Raw genomic sequence first — 18,936 nt, forward strand, 5'->3', positions numbered from 1 at the left:
AGACCAATAGGCTTAATTATTAGCTTTACACAAGAGTCCCAAGATTCCTAGGTTATGGGGATTGTACTTCCAGTTTCAGGGTGTTTTGTGTTTGTTATTTCCTGGGTCCTATTTAGTTCTTCCAATTTCTATAACCCAAGGTCAGGTGTAATTCCTGGTCCCCATGTAAGCCCAGTCTCTGACTGACCTCAGATGTTACAACCAGGCAATTCTGACACTACAAGCAAATAGCTTACTTCCCCTTGGTGGTGGCAGTCAAGGACTTCACTCTCCTAAGGATGAGCACAGCCAACAGGGCCCCAGCCTCTCAGCAACCACACACACATACCAGTGTGTGCTCCTGATGACACAATCTGAGATACAGAAGGTGCCTGGCCTTTGCTTTGGGCCTCCAAGTTCTTCTCTGGTTAACAATCAACCCCCAGGTATAGGCAAACTTGGATCTCTGGAGCTGAGGCTGCTGTTCCCAGGGCCTTCGGCTTATTGACTTCATCAGTATCTGCCACTGAGATATAATTATTGGGTTCTGCAGACAAGGTGAGACTACCTGGCCTGTCCCCAGGGCTTGCTACTTGTTGATTCTGCCTTGTTTGCTCCATTCTAGCCCCTAGAGCTTGCTGTGCTGTTTGCTCCACAATTTTTGTCCTATCTGATGGGACTATAGAAAGTCAAAGACCTTCCTCCCTAGTTGTCCTTGGCTGTTCAGCTTTATTCTTAATTCTTTGTTTTTTTGCTGCTTTTGGCCCTGATTTGGTGGCGTTATTTTTTTATTGGTGGGGGGGGATATTGGGAGAGTAAAAGAAATTTCACCCCCTCCTCTACCATCTTTCCCAAATCCTCTAGAAATGGAGTTATTTTCACAAGAATTGTTGCCTAGGTCTTCCCTCTGTTCATGAGCAGTGGATATTTTAGCTCAGGTATAGGACATTACACTTATTATATTGTTAACTATATTCTGTCCATTGCTATATAGACATCCAATTTCAAAAATATTGCTCTCCATATATTTCCGATGGTTTGTGTGAGAATTACTGACGCTTCTTTTTATATCTTTTATGTTGTTCTTCAACTCTTGACTATTTCATCTAAATCTTTTTAGTTCTGGCCTCCTCAAATTTCAGTTTAAAGCCATCTTGATCAGGTTGAAGGTTCTCCAGCGAACAGCTCCCTAACATACATTCCATGTCATATGAAACAAATCTGGCCTCAAATACTTCCTACCTGAGTGGCCCTGGGTAAGTCCCTTAACCCTATTTGCCTAGCCCTTGCCCTTCTGTCTTAGAAGTGTTACTAAGACAGAAAGAACAAGTTTAAGAAAGAAAGAACTGAAAAGAAAAATCTTTTGTTGTAATAACCTAAACTATGGACCAGAAAATGAAATAACACCTATATGCCCTCCTCTGACTACTTCTCTAACTTTTTCTTTTTTTTCCTTTTAATTTTTCTTTTTAAATATTTTGCCATCTTTACATGATTCATTTTCTTTCCCTACCCTCTTCCTTCCCCCTCCCAGAGCCAACAAGCAATTCCACTGGGTTGCACATGTTATCACTTGATACCTATTTCCATATTATTCATTTTTGCTATAGAGCGATCTTTTAAAGCCTAAACCCCAAATCACATACCCCATATATGTGTGTGTGTGTGTGTGTGTATGTGTGTGTGTGTGTGATAAGTGATGCCATATGTTTTTCTTTTACATTTCTACTCCCATAGTTCTTATTCTCATTTTGGATAGAATTCTTTTACATAAGTCCTTCAGTAGTGTTTTGGCTTGTCCATTACATTGGATAGTTCCACAATGTTTTACTTTCTGTATACAATGTCCTCCTGATTCTGCTCATTTCACTCTTCATCAGTTCATTGAGATTCTCCCAGTTCATATAGAAATCCTCCAGATCATCATGCCTTACAAATAATAATATTCCATCACCATCAGATACCACAATTTGTCCAGCCATTCCCCAATCAAGGGACACCCCCTCATTTTCCATTTTTTTGCTACCACAAAGGGTGCAACTATGAATATTTTTGTACAAGTATTTTTCCTTATTATCTCTTTATGGTACAAACCTAGTAGTGGTAATGCTGGATCAAAGGGTATGTGTTCTTTTAAAGCCCTTTGCACGTAATTCCAAATTGCCTTCCAGAATGGCTGGATCAATTCACAACTCCATCAGCAATGAATTAGTGTCCTGATTTTGCCTCAACCCCTCCAACATTTATTATTTTCCTTTACTGTTATATTGGCCAATCTGCTAGGTGTGAGGTAGTACATCAGCATTGTTTTGATTCGCAATTCTCTAATTATGAGAGATTTAGAATACTTTTCCATGTGCTTATTGATAGTTTTGATTTCTTTATTTGAAAACTACCTATTCATGTCCCTTGACCTTTTGTCAATTGGGGAATGGCTTGATTTTGTGTACAATTGAATTAGCTCCTTATAAATTAGAGAAATTTGACCTTTGTCAAAGGTTTTTGTTATAAATTTTTTCCCAATCTGTTGCTTCCCTTCTAATATTGGTTACATTGGTTTTGTGTGTCTTACTTTTTCCTCCCCTGACAACATGACCAGCAGCTGAGTGTCAGATAATTTTAGGGTTGTGACTTTAAATCTAGATTTAAATGGTCGCCAAATAAAATTCCCAAGTCAGTCTGGAGAATTATGGTAACTTAATTAATATAGAAGGAAGGAATTTAAGAAGGAGGAAAGAGGATATAGAATTTCTCCTACCTGGCCTATGCCAGGGGGAGTTTTAAACTCCCCTCCTCTAGGTCTCTGAAGAAGATTAGAGGCTTCTGAGAGGAAAAAGTTGGAAAGTAAAGGAGGAAAATTCAGCCAGAAACTCAGCACTGAATGGGACAATAGCTTGTAGCCATGCTAAGATGCTGAAAGGCTCAGTACACAGCTTTCAGCTAACTCTCCACCACCAATCAGGGAAAGAGAGAGAGTCTACTTGAGGGATGAAAAATCTCAAATATTTCATCCTTTCATCCTTGTGCCTCCTCCTCTAAATTTTCACATCTACCAATCACATTAAAGGCTTTTTCTCCAGGACTGCCCATACTTTTAGTTCTCACCTTCTTTGATTTGATTATATCTTTAGAGTTACTTAACACTTCTATGTTAAGTTCACCTTTTGTAAGTTACTTGACCTTTTTGTGATTAATTTAACCTTTATAGTTACTTAACACCTTTTTGTATTAGATCTAAAAATAGACTTAGCTTAAGGTTATAGCTTCACTATAAGGTGAGAACTAAGTACCTTCATTGTTCAATCAGGAAATTACAACTTTGTCTTCCCCTAAAGTAGGGTCTAAGTAGAGTGGAGTAGTTTTTAAAGTTCACACGAGAGAATAGATGTAAATATCCTGTGTGCTTCTAAATGCCTTCATTATCCTACCCAGAATGTTAATCTTTAGAGATTCACCCAGATTTATTCTGACTGCATTATTTGTTCCCATATGAATCATTAGAAACGGGTGGTTATTAGTTAATTTAACAGATTTGGGCAAGCTTTCAAGCACAAACTAAATACATTCCCCAGGAAGGTACCACACCTGTCAGTTAGCTATTTTCAGGTCTTCAAGCTTATACTTCAATAGCACTATATCCCTCAGTAAGGGCACAACAACTACCATGATACACCTCTTCCTCTTGGACAGTGTAAGAGAATTCCTCCAGCCAGCATGATGTGGTTCTTCAGAATGTCTGGAATCACTCTTCATGAAAATTCTCATATGTGTCATCCAGCCACAAGGTAGAATTTCTTTTCCTTTACATTCTAAGAGAAAATTCATTATACTTGAGCTTTCAATTTTTTTTTTAAATAGGAATGAGTGCTGTATTTTGTCAAAAGCTTTTTCTGCATTTATTATAGCAATAGATTTTTGGTGCTTTCATTGTTGATGTAATCAATTATATTGTTTTCCTTATATAAAACCATCACTACATACCTGGTATAAATCCTGTCTGATCATAATATATAATCCTTGTGAGATATTCTTGCAGTCTCCTGACTATTTTATTTAGAATTTTTGTATCTATATTCATTAATGAAACTGATCTATAATTTCTCTGTTTCTGCTCTTCTTAGTTTAGGTATCAGTATCTTATTTGTTTCATAAAAGGAGTTTGGCAAGACTCCTTTACCAATTATCTAAATAATTTATTTACTATTAGAATTAGATGCTCTTTAAATGTTTGGTAGAATTCACTTGTAAATCCATCTGGTCCTGATACTTTTTTCTTAGGAAGTTTATTTATGGCTTGTTCAATTTCTTTTTCTAAAATAAATTTATTTAGATATTCTATCTTCTCTGTTAGCATAGGCAGAATATTTTTTCGTAATGATTCTTTCATTTCACTTAAGTTGTTAAACACATTGGCATATAATAGGGCAAAGTACCTCTTAATAATTGCTTTGATTTCATCTTCATTAATGATAAATTCATCATTTTCATTTTTATGCTAATGATTTGGCTTTCTTCTCTATTTTTAAAAATCATATTAATCAATGATTTTTCTATTTTGTTGGGCTTTTTAATCAAACCAAAGTTTTTTAAACCTTTACCTTCCATCTTAGAATCAATGCTGTGTACTTGTTAAAAGGCAGAAGAGTGACTTGCCCAGGGTCACACAACTAGGAAGGGTCTGAGACCAAATTTGAACTCAGCATCTCCCATTTCCAGGCCTGGCTCTCAATCCACTGAGCTACCTACCTGTTCCCCAACTCAGTTTTATTTATTAATATTTATCATGTTCTTCCCATTGCTTATATTTTGACACTAGTTTTCTTCCATCATGTCAGAATTTTTTTATCATCCTCCCTGGAATATTTCTTCTATACTAAGAACCTTTTATCCTCACTAATAATCCAAAGATTAGAGATATTCACCAAATCTTTCACCCTCCATTTTAATAGGGACACTATTTTGTGTTTGCTGAAGAGATCATTGATGGCCATTTTAGGAAGAAACACAAACTTAGCATATATCTTGGAGCCTTTTGCAATTGCTCTATCAGTGATCATATTTCTTGGGTCCATCTTAGCTCCCCTTGGGGGAAAAAAACAAATAAAACTGTTTATTTGGGCTCCCATGGAGATTTTTTAAAGACTACCTGGTTCTCTGATGTCCTCCTAAGCTGCTAATACCAAATAAAGATAAACCATGATTGTTTCTGTTGGGGTCCATCATGTTCTTTTTCTATTTTTTTATTAATTTCAAATAAAAATGCTCCTGGAACAAATTGCTATAACATTATCATAACTCTATATTTAACATTTTGTGGGTTATGGCACAGGTGTCAAATGACATCTTTCTGCAATTTAAGGAAAGTACTGGGATGTAATTTCATCTTCTTTCGACTTGCTAAAAGCATCTTTGGGACAAGTCCAGTAGTAGACAAGTCCAGTAGTAGACAGGGTGATAAGAATATTAGTCCCCACACAATTTTGATTTCCTCTGTTATGTCCTATATTTTGAATGATTTTCCTTCCAAAGAGCTTGGAAATTATGAGTATTTGGCATGCTGACATTTATTTAAAATGTTCTTAAATTTTTTTTGAATCAATATCAAGTCTAATCAATTATGAGTAATAGTTCTGTCCATGATAATGGTGTGGTTTCACTTGCTATTTGTTAAATTTCCAAAGATATTTTGAAGTATACATTTTTGAACCAGTATTTGTCATTTGTTAATTTATGTAAGGTAGCAAGTTTCTGGTTTTAATTCTGTTTTTAAAAAAATAATCCTTACCTTCTTATTTAGAATCAATACTAAGTATCCATTCAAAAACAGAAGAGCAGTCAGGGCTAGGCAATTTGGTTCAAGTGACTTGCCCAGGGTCACATAGCTAAGAAATGTTTGGAGTCACATTTGAACCCAGGACTTCCCATCTCCAGACCTGGCTCTCTATCCCCTGAGCCACTTAGCTGTCCCTCTGGTGATAATTCTATCTACCAATTCACTCCTTTATGTTTACTAAGTAATCAATAGATGCTACTTATTTATAGCTTACAGTGAAATATTACACAATTTCTACCATTTCCTTCCATACTCTGCATTGATCAATAAGTCTCAGTTCTTAAAGAATAACACATCTGGAATTTCTAATTACAATGCCTTGGTCCTGAATCATTATCATATCATAAAACCTTTCCTTTTCTATAAAGAAACTGCATGACTACCATTGTTTGATCTGTGACATATTGTTGGTTGAGTTCTATATAGCACAATGGATGGAGTCTGGGTCCTGGAGTTAGAAAGCCCTGAGTTCAAATCTTACCTCTAACACTTATTATCTCTGTGACCCCATACAGGTCACATAATCTTTTTCAGCCTCAGTTTCCTCCTATACAAAAAATGGTGACCATAATAGCACCTACTTTACAAGGTTGTTACAATAGCCAAATTATATATGTAAAATGCTTTGCAAACTTTTAAAGTACTAAATAAATTCTTTCATCACCTCATCACTCATAGATTTTTATGCAAAGATAAATCACTTTCTAGTTCACATTCAATAAACCCAGTGGTATATACCCTATTGCTCAATGAAATGATGATTTCTTATTTCAAAAGTATTTTGTAAGATTTTAACATGATTATCACATGCTCTGAGAACATTTAGTAAATTTCTTCCCCTTTTAATTGAAAAGAAAGTGTTAATCTTTTCTTGGGTATTTTAGGATTGTGGGCTCCATATTTCATTAATATTGTATGCCCTTTTGTCAGGCTACTTTCCAAATCTGCTATGGTCCATTTTATGGTTCAAAAAAAATCAGGTAAACTTAATAATTATAAACTTGATCATAAGTTGCTCTTTTCAGAGCTGGGACATTTTGTTCTACCCTTTTACTCCTTGGCCAGTAGGTTATTTTCTTTCAGGAGAAATGAATGTGTGTGTGTGTGTGTGTGTTGCCCATGTAGATTATGTGTACCACGTGGGTCTGTCTAGCTTAGCTCACAGGGAAGCATGAATAGATATTTCTAGAATTTCCGTCATCCACCCTTCTCCAAGGGAGATTTAATTCCTGTCAGGGGACAAGGAAGAGGTTGGGACTGGAGACTGGCCCTTTGCTTTCCTCAGAGGAGTACTGGTCTAGAATTTTAACTAGGTATTAAGACTAGCATTTCATTGATGTTAATTGCTTTTCATGTGTTTTTTCCTGAGTTTTGATTTCAAGACACTAGGAAGTTTTGCTATACATATCTTTCTCTTTGATAACTTTATGTATGTAGTATGTGTCTTGCCTGAAGGAGACCAGGGAATTTTGCAGTATCACTTTCAACTATTGATTCAGTTTTACCTCCAAATTCAAACCAAAGCCTTTATCTCTATATTTACTTGGCCCACATTAAGAATTTTATACTTACCAAGTCCAAATGATATTGTGATATTAAAGAAAAAGTTCATGATGTATAGAAATTGTTTAATATATTTTTGGTGGAGCTATATTACTTGATGCTACCCATGTATATCAAGTGGATAATAAGGTGCTTTGAAATTCTTCCTCTTTTCCTTAGAATCCATATTCAGTTATATTTAGGAAAGACCATAATAGATTTATAACTGAGCAGAACCACCAGCGACACAGAAGCCATGACACTGAAAGATTCCACATTTCATATCAATTCTTCTAAATATTGTTTTGGTAGCATTTTAAAAAGAGAAACCAGTTTTCTATGTAGACTTCAAATATTCATGGCCTCACTATACTTGGGTCTGGTTTACATATTTTCAGGATATGAATAAGCCATGAGTACAGAGCTGAGTCATGGCTTTGCCCAAATCAATAAAGATGCTATAAATATCTTGGTGTTTTCAGGCAACTATTCGATAATTATCAAGTCAGTGATAAGTTGCTCTTTCCAAAGCTGGGACTTTTGGGTCCACTCTTTTACTTCCCAGCCAACATATTACTTTTTGTAGATGTAAAGAGTGACTGTATATATTGTTCATGGAAATAATTCAGGTCCATATTGGTCTATCTAGATGTGGCTGACATGAATAGATGTCTCTACGGTCTCCTCCATCTACCTTTCTCTAAGGGAGACTTTTCATTCCTGCCAGAAAGGCCATCAGGTTAGAACCAGAGGCTGGTCCTCTTTTCTCCTCAGAGAAAGTGTAATGGACTAGAATTCTATTCATTTACCCTCTAAATATTGTTAGCCTGGAAGAAATGTTTTGGTTCAAACTGAGCTCCTGATCACTATCCCTTAACAGGGAAAGAGCAGCCCAAGATATGTATCCGAGGCTTGACTCCCTTCCCAGCAAAGGCAAGTTCCACAATGAACATACATAGCAAATAGCAAATAAATCTATTTATCCAAGCCAATAGCACAGAGAAGTCAGAGAACATAAAAATGAGAATCTAAACCAGTCAATACACAAAATAAATGAGAACAAGATATCGAAAGAGTATTTAGTAATAATTGCCACCAGTAAGGAGTGCCCCATGCAAATGAGTATTGAGGCATGGATTACATAAGTATTAAAGATGCAAATGGTGAATGCTTTGTATAAGTTACATAAACACACATTTGGGCTATATTTGGAGGTGTCTCTGGTGTTTCCATCTCTTTGATATTTGATGCCTTCTGTTCAGAAAGGTAGGTGTAGGCTCAAATCTAAGAGGAAATTGGTAATGTGATTTGCTAGAAATTTGTGAGCCACAGGGAAATATTTCAATGAACAGTTACAGATTTTACGTGATCCTAATGTTTTTTTTGTTTTGCAGGGAAGCTAAAGCTTCAGTCATCTCCATTGACATAATCATTCTGTTTTTCATTATGTTAATGGCATGCATTCTTTCTATTTCACATTTGATCCAATTTGCATTTTTGTGGGATTGGACTTTGTGGGACCATAGAGATGTCTAGAAATTTTCCCTGTCCTCCTTCTTTGGGGTTTTTTCCATTTCCTTTGATTTCCTTTCTTCTCAAGGCTCTGTAGTAATTGTTGGGCAATATTGAATTTTTCATTTTCCTTTTTTCCAGGGCTATGACTCATATCACCTTAATTTTTTTTCTTTTGCTTTCAATTGCTGATTAAGGGAATCTAAGATTTTTAATATATTCTTGTTTTCCCAATTCCATGCCACATATTTCTTTTTTGTTGTTGTTACTTTTGTTTTGTTGTTGGAAGATGTAGAATTCAGGTTTTCTACTTCACTTTCCATCCATCCATAATTAATATAATCTACCAGTGCCTTTTTTTCTTTCCTTTCCTTTTTAAAAAAAAAAATACCCCCTCCTTGCTGTCTTAGATACTAACTACACTTAGACACTAAGACAGAAAAGTGGTAATGGCTAGGCAATTAGGACTAAGTCCAGGTTCACATATAAAGGAAGTGTCTGAGGTCACATTTGAACCCAGGACCTCCCTTCTTTAGACTCTATCCACTGTACTACCTAAATGCCCCCTTTAGTGCCTTTCTACAGCTATTCTAAATAGCTTTCTGGGAGTTTCTTTTGCCATAGTCAAGTCCTATAAGTCCAAGAGCATTTATTAAGCATTTATTATGTGCCAAACACTGTAATAAGTGCTGGAAATATAAAAATAAGCAGAAAAACAGTCCCTGAACTTACATGCTAATTGGAAAAGACAACAAATGAAACCTGAAAGAGGATAGGATATATTCTTAGAATTATCTTTCCTTTTATAGTTATTATCATGGAAATGGCCAGGACATATACTGTTATGTGTAGTTCCTAATTTTTTTCACATGTTCTATCAAATATCATGGAAGAATTTGTTCATGGTGGTTTTTGCAAATGCCAGTTTTTTATATCTCTTTTTTGGGCTGTAGTTGGTCTGTTAGTTGCATTCATGCTATTAAACTGAAAAAAAAAAAAGACTCTTTTAAAAGTTCCCATTAAAGGGTTGCCTATCTCCTCTTCAAAATCATTTGAGACATTGGTACTATTAATGGCATTCACTTCATTATTAGGTAGAATTTCTGTAATTTGTATTAAATGAAGATCTCAAGTGAATTCGGGTTAAAAAAGTTGAAAATTTTTTCTTCTTCAGCTTTCTTCATTTTCCTAATTTCAGCTTTTATCTCATCTAATTTGAGTTTTTAGGTAAACTTGTTTCTTATAATTCCCTTGCTTTTGACTGTAATATGTTGTTGCGTCATCTGGAGCTGAAGGTATCATTAACCAAACACTAGGTGTGAAGACCTTACCTATAATGGGTAGGATTTTTTTCTAACTTTGCTATAAAACAGTATTGAGACATAATGAAAGTATTCATAAATTTAGTCCATTTCATAACTACTAATGTTTTGCCTGTTGTAGCGGTCAGTGCCATTTGTGCTGTAGCTTTTTTTAGCAATAGGTGTTTTGCTTTGTATGATTCATTCTAGTGTATCTTACCTTCTTGTGGTGCCAAAACATGGAGTATCATTTAGTTTGACATCCTTTGGGTCAATCTATTAACCATGATACTTCCACTGCAACCCTAAGCCACTCCATCTATTTTTTTCTACCTCTGAAGTAGGTTCATTACACTGACCAAGATGCTAAACCAATCAGTGAAATCACTGGACCTCTGCTAGACCTTCATAGCTATACTAGTGGTCATACAAAGTCCCTCTGTACATCACCCTAGCTGGCATTCCTGTACTTTGCTGTTGTTCATTCCCCCTTCTCTGTGGCATGTTTGGGTTTAAGTTTTGAGGAAGTTATTATTATTATTATTATTATTACTGTTATCATCAATTTATTATCATTATACTCACCTCCTGGGATTACAGGCAATGAGAATTTAATACTTAGTAGTATGGCAATCTTTTTTTCACTGTTTCCTTCCTGGGAATTGTAAGTACTTCCCCTAACCCTAAATGAACCCTCTTCTTTAAATAAATGCTTTAAGTGCTTATTCAAGAAATCCAGGGCAGGAAAGGTGAAGTTGAAAACTGATCAGTTTAATAGAAACATGTTATTTTTTAATTAGAAAATAAAGGACATTTAAAATAAAGAGAAGAAGCATAAAATCATTGCATCCCAGAGATAATCTTGTCCAAGTCATATATATGTAAAAGGATTTCCCTGATAAAAAGTCATTCAGCTTTTGTTGGAAGAACTCTTCTGATAGAGAACTCACTGACTCCTAAGGATTTTTGATAGTCTTTATTGATGAAAAACTATTCTTTAGGTAGAAGATGTGCCCAGGCTTGGTCTAAGAGAAGCTCCTCTCCCTCTTGGGTTTCCCAGATCAGATACGAGAACTCTATCAAGATCTAAAGTCTTCATTGCTCCACTGAGGAGCAACCTTTATTCTCATACTAAGCCACGTCCATGCATTGTTAAATTTTAAAAATCTGAGCTATGCTGTTTGGCTTGGCCCTTTCAAGGGCTTGTAGACGGAGAAGAACTGTAGCTGGAAAGAAAAGCAGTCCAACAAAGAGAAGCGAGGGAGATTATACATCAATATAGATTCATCTCTCTATAGAAGCCTTCAGAATTGCATGACTCCTTCAGGAAACCAGAAAGACTTCCCACCACCACCACCAACTCTAGCCAACCATGTGGCTCTCAGAATGGCAGGGAAAGGAGGCAACGGAAGAATGATCAGAAAATCCTGGGTCAGACTAGGAACTTTAGGAAGAATTGACAACTGTGAAATAAAAGTTACGGAGTGACCAAGAAGTTACTAATCCAAGACAAGAACTTGGTTCAAATGAGGAGCTGTGGAAGCAAAAGCCAAGAAGAAGAGGTATAGAATCATTATTTTAAAAAGGAACAAATTTGGACCTGATCCTTATTGTTACTGAGAACTATGAGGAATTTACAGGTCTGGCACAACAGAATTTACTCTTTAAAGATCCAAAGTTTTTTCCTTTGATTTGGAAGTGGGGTTTCCACTAAAAGCAATTTTATAAGTCTAGAGGATTGTCTTGGAGGCAGAGGCTCACCACAGGATGAAAGAGACCACAGAACCATTTATTTAGAGCTAGAAGGTAACTTAGAGATTCCAACCCTATCATTTAAAAGATGAGGAAACTGAGACCTGAAATTGAGTAAACTACCCCAAATCATTCAAGTAATTACAGGAACTGGATATGAACTTGGGCTCTTCAGACTTCAAGTTCAGTGCTCTACCTACTCCAACATATATGCTAGAAGTCTAAAGTATCATAGTTCCTGGCACATCATGAGTGCTTAATAACTGTTTTATCTATGTATTTATGGAATGTAAATATGCTTTTTCTTCCTTCCTCTTTCTCCTCCTCCTCATTTATTTTACAGCATTTTTATTTTTTAAAACCTAGCCAAGTCTAATATTCCCTGGGGAAATACTGGGTGTGGTCCTGAGCCATAGAATATTATCATTGAAAATATTCAAAAATTGAATTCATCCAAATAAATCCAGGACCTTGGTAATGACTCATGGGTCAACTGAATTTACCTTGAACTAAATTCTGCATCTCTGAAACATCTACCCATTGCTCCCAATTCTTTCTCTGAGTCTAAACAGAAATCTAATCCTCTTTCATAAATTGCCCTTCAAGTGCTTAAAGACAGTTATCTTATTCCCCCTAATGCATCCTAGGTTTTCTATTTTCTAGGATAAACATTCACTGCTCCCTCAATAAATCCTTATGTGGAATGGTTTGAAATCTCCTGATAATCCTGGTTACTTTGGATGTGCTCCAGATTGTCCATATCCTGACTAAAATGTGATATCAGGAACTAAACATAATACTCCAGATGTGGTTTCACCAAGTTAAGAGTACAATGAAACTATATAATCCTTCTCATTCTGGATACTTTGCTTCAGTTAAAGCATCTTGATATTGCTTTTACCTTTTTTGACTGCCATATCACATTGCTGCTCTTGCAATCTAATAACATCTTCAAGCCTTTTTCAGTGTTTTCCTTCTATTGATTCTCTCCATTTTATCCTGTCTAGGACCTGTTCATTCATGGCTGCTTGCATTTTGACTTTCCCATTAGATGGTGAGTATCTGAGGGCAAGATTTTTCTTTGGCCCTTCTTTTTTTTACCTCAGTGCTTAATACAGTGCCTGGACCATTGTATGTGCCTACTAAGTGTTTACTGGGTGACTGACTGACTGACCTTCTGTTTAGCCATTTCTCCCCCATTTTATGCCTGTGTGATTGATTTTTTAAACCCTTACTTCCTGTCTTAGAATCAATATTAAAGGTTGATTCTAAGACAGGAGAGTGGTAAGGGCTAGGCAATTGGGTCAAGTGACTTGCACAGGGTCACAGAGGTAGAAAGTATCTGAGGTAAGATTTGAACCCAGGACTTCCTATCCCTAGAACCACTTCACTGACCTGAGATTGATTTTTTTTGTCTATTGTGTTCACTTACATTTAAGTTCTATGTGACCCAACAGTGCAATATGGCTGAAAAACAAACTATTTATGCTATATATAGAGAGAGAATACTAGTGTTCAGAATGAAGGAAGTGGTATTTTCAATGTACTCAACCCTAGAAAAACCATTTCAGATGTGTTGTGTTAAGTTCTGGAAGCCAAAATTTAGGAAGGTCATTAATAACCTGGAGAGTATTAGAAAAAGGACAACCAGGATAATGAAGGACCTCAAGACCATGCCATCTAAAGACTGACTGAGGGGCATCTAGGTAGCACAGTGAATAGAGAACCAGGCCTGGAGTAGTGAGGACCTGGGTTCAAATCTGGCCTCAAAGATTTCCTAGCTGTGTGATCTGGGCAAGTCGCTTAATCCCCATTGCCTAGTTCTCAGAGCTCTTCTGCACTGGAACCAATACACAGTATTGGTTCTAAGACAGAAGGTAAGGATATTTTTTAATTAAGATTGATTTAAAGTACTGGGATTATTTATCCCAAATAATAGAAGAGTTAGGGAAGCATGATGTTTGTCTTCAAGTATTGAAGGGTTTAGGTTGCCATTCTGGGAAGTACTGAAGGATTGCCATTTAGGAAAAGAGCATGATATTTTTTCTTCTTGGCCCCAGATAACCTTGAGCAATGAATGAAAGTTATAGAAAAATACATTTTAATTCAATGTAACAATTAACAATTACAGCTGTCCAAAAGTGGCATAGGCTGACTTGAGAGGTTATGGATTTCCCTCTAATTGGAGTTCTACAAACAAAGGTTGCAGAACTATTTGTAGAGGGGATTCTCAAACAAATATTGGTTAGCCCAGATGACTGCTGAAATCAATCCAAGTCCATTATTCTATAATTATAGATTCTGAAAGTGTCACCATATTAGAAATGGTGCATCATTTCAGTTTGTGGCAATCTTTCTGGACTGCATTTGTTTTATCCGATGTGTTAACTATCCTTCCCAAAGTGATTTCATCTGCAGTTTTGATAAACATGTCATATATGTTTTCATCTGAATCACAGCTAAAAATATTGGACAGAACAACTCCAAGGGCATATCCCTTTGAGAGTCCACTGGAGACCTCCAGCCATATTGAAATTCATCCATTAATCACCATTCTTCAGATTTGGTCATCCAACCAATTTTTTAAAACCCTTCCAAGGCAAAAGAGCAGCAAGGGCTAAGGAATGGGGATTAAGTGACTTGCCCAGGGTCCCATAGCTAGAAAGTTTCTGAGGCCAGATTTGAACCCAGGATCCCCCATCTCTAGGTATGGTTTTGAATCCACTGAGCCACCTATCCAACCTCACCTCACCCAGCCAACCAGTTTTTAATTTACCTACCTGTCTTGTCATCCAGCACAAATCTCTCCAACTTTGGGAGAAGCCTATCATAAAATACTTTGTTGGGGCAACATGGTGGCTCAGTGGATTGAGAGTCAGGCCTTAGACACTTCCTAGCTATATGACCCTGAGCAAGTCACTCAACCCCCATTGCCTAGCCCTTACCACTCTTCTGCCTTGGAGCCAATACCCAGTATCGATTCTAAAACAGAAGGTAAGGGTTTTAAAAAAAAATAAAAATAATAAAAATAAAAGACTTTGTCAAATGCATTGCCAAAATCTAGGGAAACTATGTCAGTGAAATTCATTCCTCTTTTAATCTTGAAAAAAGTCAGGTCAGTTTTGCATGACTTGTTCCTAATGAATCTCTGCTGACTCAAGTTATAACGACTTGCTTTTCTTTAAAAGCTACAAATCTTTCCTTTCCTTAACAATTGATAAAATTTTGTATAGAATCAAAATTAGGTTCATCAATCCATATTTGAAGAATCCACCTCTTAAAAAATCTGGAACACAATGAGCCGGCCCCAGTCCTGTGGCACCTATCTGTGTTATCCTCCCTCACAGTAGTAGAGTCATAGCTGAATAAGGGAGTATCATGGTCTCTTTAGGAAAAGATGCTACATAAGATAAAAGAGTATTTGTTAATACTCTATATTTATCCCTCTATGTTGTATTCCTAACTCTTCCATGCAAACCTTCATACAGTTGTGGATCTGCTCTTCCACATTTTGTGGCTTTCATGGATTCTTTGCCCTAATCCCCAGCACACATCAACCACCTCCCTTGCCCTTATCCTGTTATGGGTCAGGGATCCAGCAAAGGACAGTAGCCTAGCAATTGCCTATTCTGGTTATTTTAGTACCCTAGGATGCAGGTAATCCAGGTCAGGTGACTAGCTCTCTGAAAACAACAAGATGTTCTCTTAAATCATTTCCTTTTTCTTGGGTTTTGGTCATTCGCTACCTTTTGTAATGGATGTTTGGTGCATGCCCAGACTGCCCCTGATGGAGGTACCCATGTGAAAGATTCCAAGGACCCGCTTCTAAAGAGGAGACCTGTGGACATTCTACATTGGCCTGTCATGTGGTAGAAGGCATCTTCTTTACATTGGCTGCATTACCAGAATTGTCTGCTTTTTGAAACCAACAAAGCAACAGTCTCTTTTTCTAACAGAAGTAAACAACTCTGGCAGTGCCAAGGGATGAACAACTCATTCACTCAAGCTGAGGAAGAGAGAGCCTGAGGGCTACCTCACTCTCCCCTTGGGCCCTGCGGTGCCAAGAAACAGGCTTGGAATTTTTATCTTATTTCATTTGTCCTTTTCACTTCTAAGGGCAGGAAGGTAAGAAGAAAGGAATAAGCATTTATATAGTGTCTACTGTGTGCCAGGCACCATGCTAAACAATTTTCACCACTATCACTTCCTTTTTAAGCTTCATGACAACTCTAGGAGATAAGTGGTATTATTATACCCATTTTACATATGGGAACTGAAACAAACAAAGGTTGAAGGGCTTGCCCAGGGTCAGGCAGCTAGTAGGTATCTGGGGCCAGAAGTCAGCTTAGGTTTTCCTGACCGAGCCCAGTACTCTATATACGGTGCTACCTAGCAGCCTAGTGGAGTCACATCTGGGAGCTCAAGCAATTGATCTTTGAAGCCAAATATTCTGGGTCAAACATTGCAACCTGTCCATCCAGAAGCCTTGAAAAGCTCTTCTCTTCTTCCCCCAACATTGTCTCATGCCTATTTGGAACTCAGTGGGGCTAATATTATGTGAGATCTGGAATAAACTGTAAACCTAATTCCCTCGTCCTTCTCAGAGACCAAAACAGTGTAGAAGGGATTATGTCCCCCAGGTGCTGGAGTGAAATGTTTGCATGTTTGTTCTTGCTATACCTTTGAAGCAAATTTGAAAAGCCAATTTGACCATCAATTGATTGAGTGGAACTGGGATGCTTGGACACCTAAAATTGGGAGAATAGAGTGGAGATTTAAGTCAATGGCAGAGGCAAGAGAACCATCCCCAATTCCCTAAGGGTATCAGAATATCCTTGAGAAGGGGTAACATTTAATATATCTGGCCTTCAGGCACTGTTCTATATTTTTGTTCTCTGCTTCCCAATTATAAAATTATTGGCTTTAGCATTGCAGACATCTTTTTTAGAGTCCATCATTTTCATTTTCTTCCTTTTCTTAACCTTGGTTCCAATTTCCAATCACATTATTTTAATGTAGTTATTTGATAAGCTTGATATACAAACAGTCTCTTTAGACAATTCCCATTTTTATTTCTCATGGAAATAATTTGTGTTTGTGTCAACAGAATTTCATTCTTTAGAGCTTCCCATTCCTCTGGGTCTCATTTTCCTTACAGAATATTAAACCATGGGACTCTGCCCACCCACCCCCCAACCAATTCTTCCCCATCTACTAAGAACTGGGACCTATACGGTAGTTCCAACTACCTAGAGTGCCAACTGAATAATTCAGTAAGAAATTCAGTAAGGCACTGAATTTCTGTCCAGAATTTCTTCTTCTTAATAAGGAAGCAAGGACAGACTAAGAGGAGAAAAACTTAAAGAAATTAGACTCCAGAACCAGGAAAGAAATGTTCCAGGGTGAATGATCTAGGTATATGTATGCATTCATTTGTGTAGTGTATATGGTTTGTGTGTGTGAAACAGAGACAGAGACAGAGAGAGAGAAACTTTATAAGACAGTTATCTGTATATGTGATAAGCATATAGTGACAGACAAAATGCTATCTGAGAAAAAAAAGAACTGTGTGGTTTTGTATGAGAAAAGGCCATTTGAATGAGAGTAAAGTGTGTGTAAGAGACAAAGAAGTAGAGAATTCTTTGTGTCTGTGTATTTATATGTAAGAGCGGAAGAGTCCGAGAAACAAAGAGGAAAGAGAGGAGACAGACAGAGAGAGAGAAAGAGAGAGGAGACAGACAGAGACAGAGAGATGAGAGAGGTCATTAGAAAGTGCTGCTTATGGAAGATAGAAAAAGTCAGTTCTCCGTGTATTCATATGGGATTCAGGGTCTGATTAAGACTGTGTAATATCTAGCATGCAGAGGTCTGATATATACCACCCTAACCACCACTGGTCTTGATTCACAGCTACTACCACCATAGTTAACTGAGGTGAGACAAAAGCTAACAAATATGGAGGACCATAATTTCTCACCTGGCCCATGTATATCTTCTCCTTCATAAGCCATGCAAACAATGCAAGGAATCCATCATGCAAATGCAGGTTCAGAGGCAGAAGCCAGCAGATTGAGTGACAGATATATAGGAAGAAGTAGACAAAACCATTCTCCTTGGGAAAGTAAAGGGCAGAGGGAGTAGCATTCACAGAGACTTGATAAAACACTTCCATCAGAATATAAATAAAATAATATTTGTAAAGTGCTTAGCACAGTGCCTGGTATATAGTAGACCCTATACAAACAATTATTCCCTTTCCCTTTCCTATAACCAGAGAGGCAAACTCACTTTCCTTTGGGAATTCAATGGCTAGTCATGTGTTGAATGTAGTAGTAAAAAAAAAATGTAGCCTTGATCCTACAGAAGTCAAAATCTCTTGAAATCCCTTGAAGAAAAGGAGACGGCCAAGGAACAAAGTCAACCTGGGCCTTAAGAACAATAGCAATGACCTCATCATCAGTTCCTTAGGAATTTGTGATACCTGGGCTCATAGGAACCTACTTACAGGTAGTGATTGAAGATGACTGGTAACTGAATATGTGGACTGAATTGCTATCTTGGACAGGGAACCTCAAGTTGTTTTCATATTTCAATTGTTTTTTCAGAGACACTCAGGGAAAGCACCTTTATGCTGTTTGAAAGGGCTAGAACTTCAAGTCACTTGACCCCCATTGCCTAGCCCTTACCACTCTTCTACCTTGGAACCAATCCACAGTATTGATTCTAAGACAGAAAGTAAGGGTTTTTATTTTAAAAAGAAAGGGCTAGAACTTGAAAGACAAAGTGATAAGGACTACTCAAATAGAGGCAGCCAGATAGCACAGTGGATAGAGCACAAGACCTGGAGTCAAGAGGATCTGGGTTCAAATGTGACCTCAGACACTTCCCAGCTGTGTGACCCTGGGCAAGTTACTTAACCCCCATTGCCAGGCCCTCATTGCTCTTCTGCCTTGGAACCAATACACAGTATTGATTCTAAGATGGAAGGTGAGGGTTTTTAAAAAACAACAACTAAAT

General features: G+C 37.2%; 1 long non-coding RNA gene across 1 annotated transcript in view; it reads left to right on the forward strand.

Moving 5' to 3' along the window:
- Nucleotides 1-18,936, forward strand: part of LOC103096335 (uncharacterized) — a 112,189-nt gene that overhangs the window by 63,780 nt on the left and 29,473 nt on the right. Inside the window, exon 3 of the long non-coding RNA XR_461924.3 lies at nucleotides 12,927-12,973. This is a non-coding gene — a long non-coding RNA (uncharacterized LOC103096335). The remainder of the gene's footprint in view (nucleotides 1-12,926; nucleotides 12,974-18,936) is intronic.

This window comes from Monodelphis domestica, chromosome 2 (genome assembly GCF_027887165.1).
Source record: "Monodelphis domestica isolate mMonDom1 chromosome 2, mMonDom1.pri, whole genome shotgun sequence".
Taxonomy (NCBI): Eukaryota; Metazoa; Chordata; class Mammalia; order Didelphimorphia; family Didelphidae; genus Monodelphis; species Monodelphis domestica.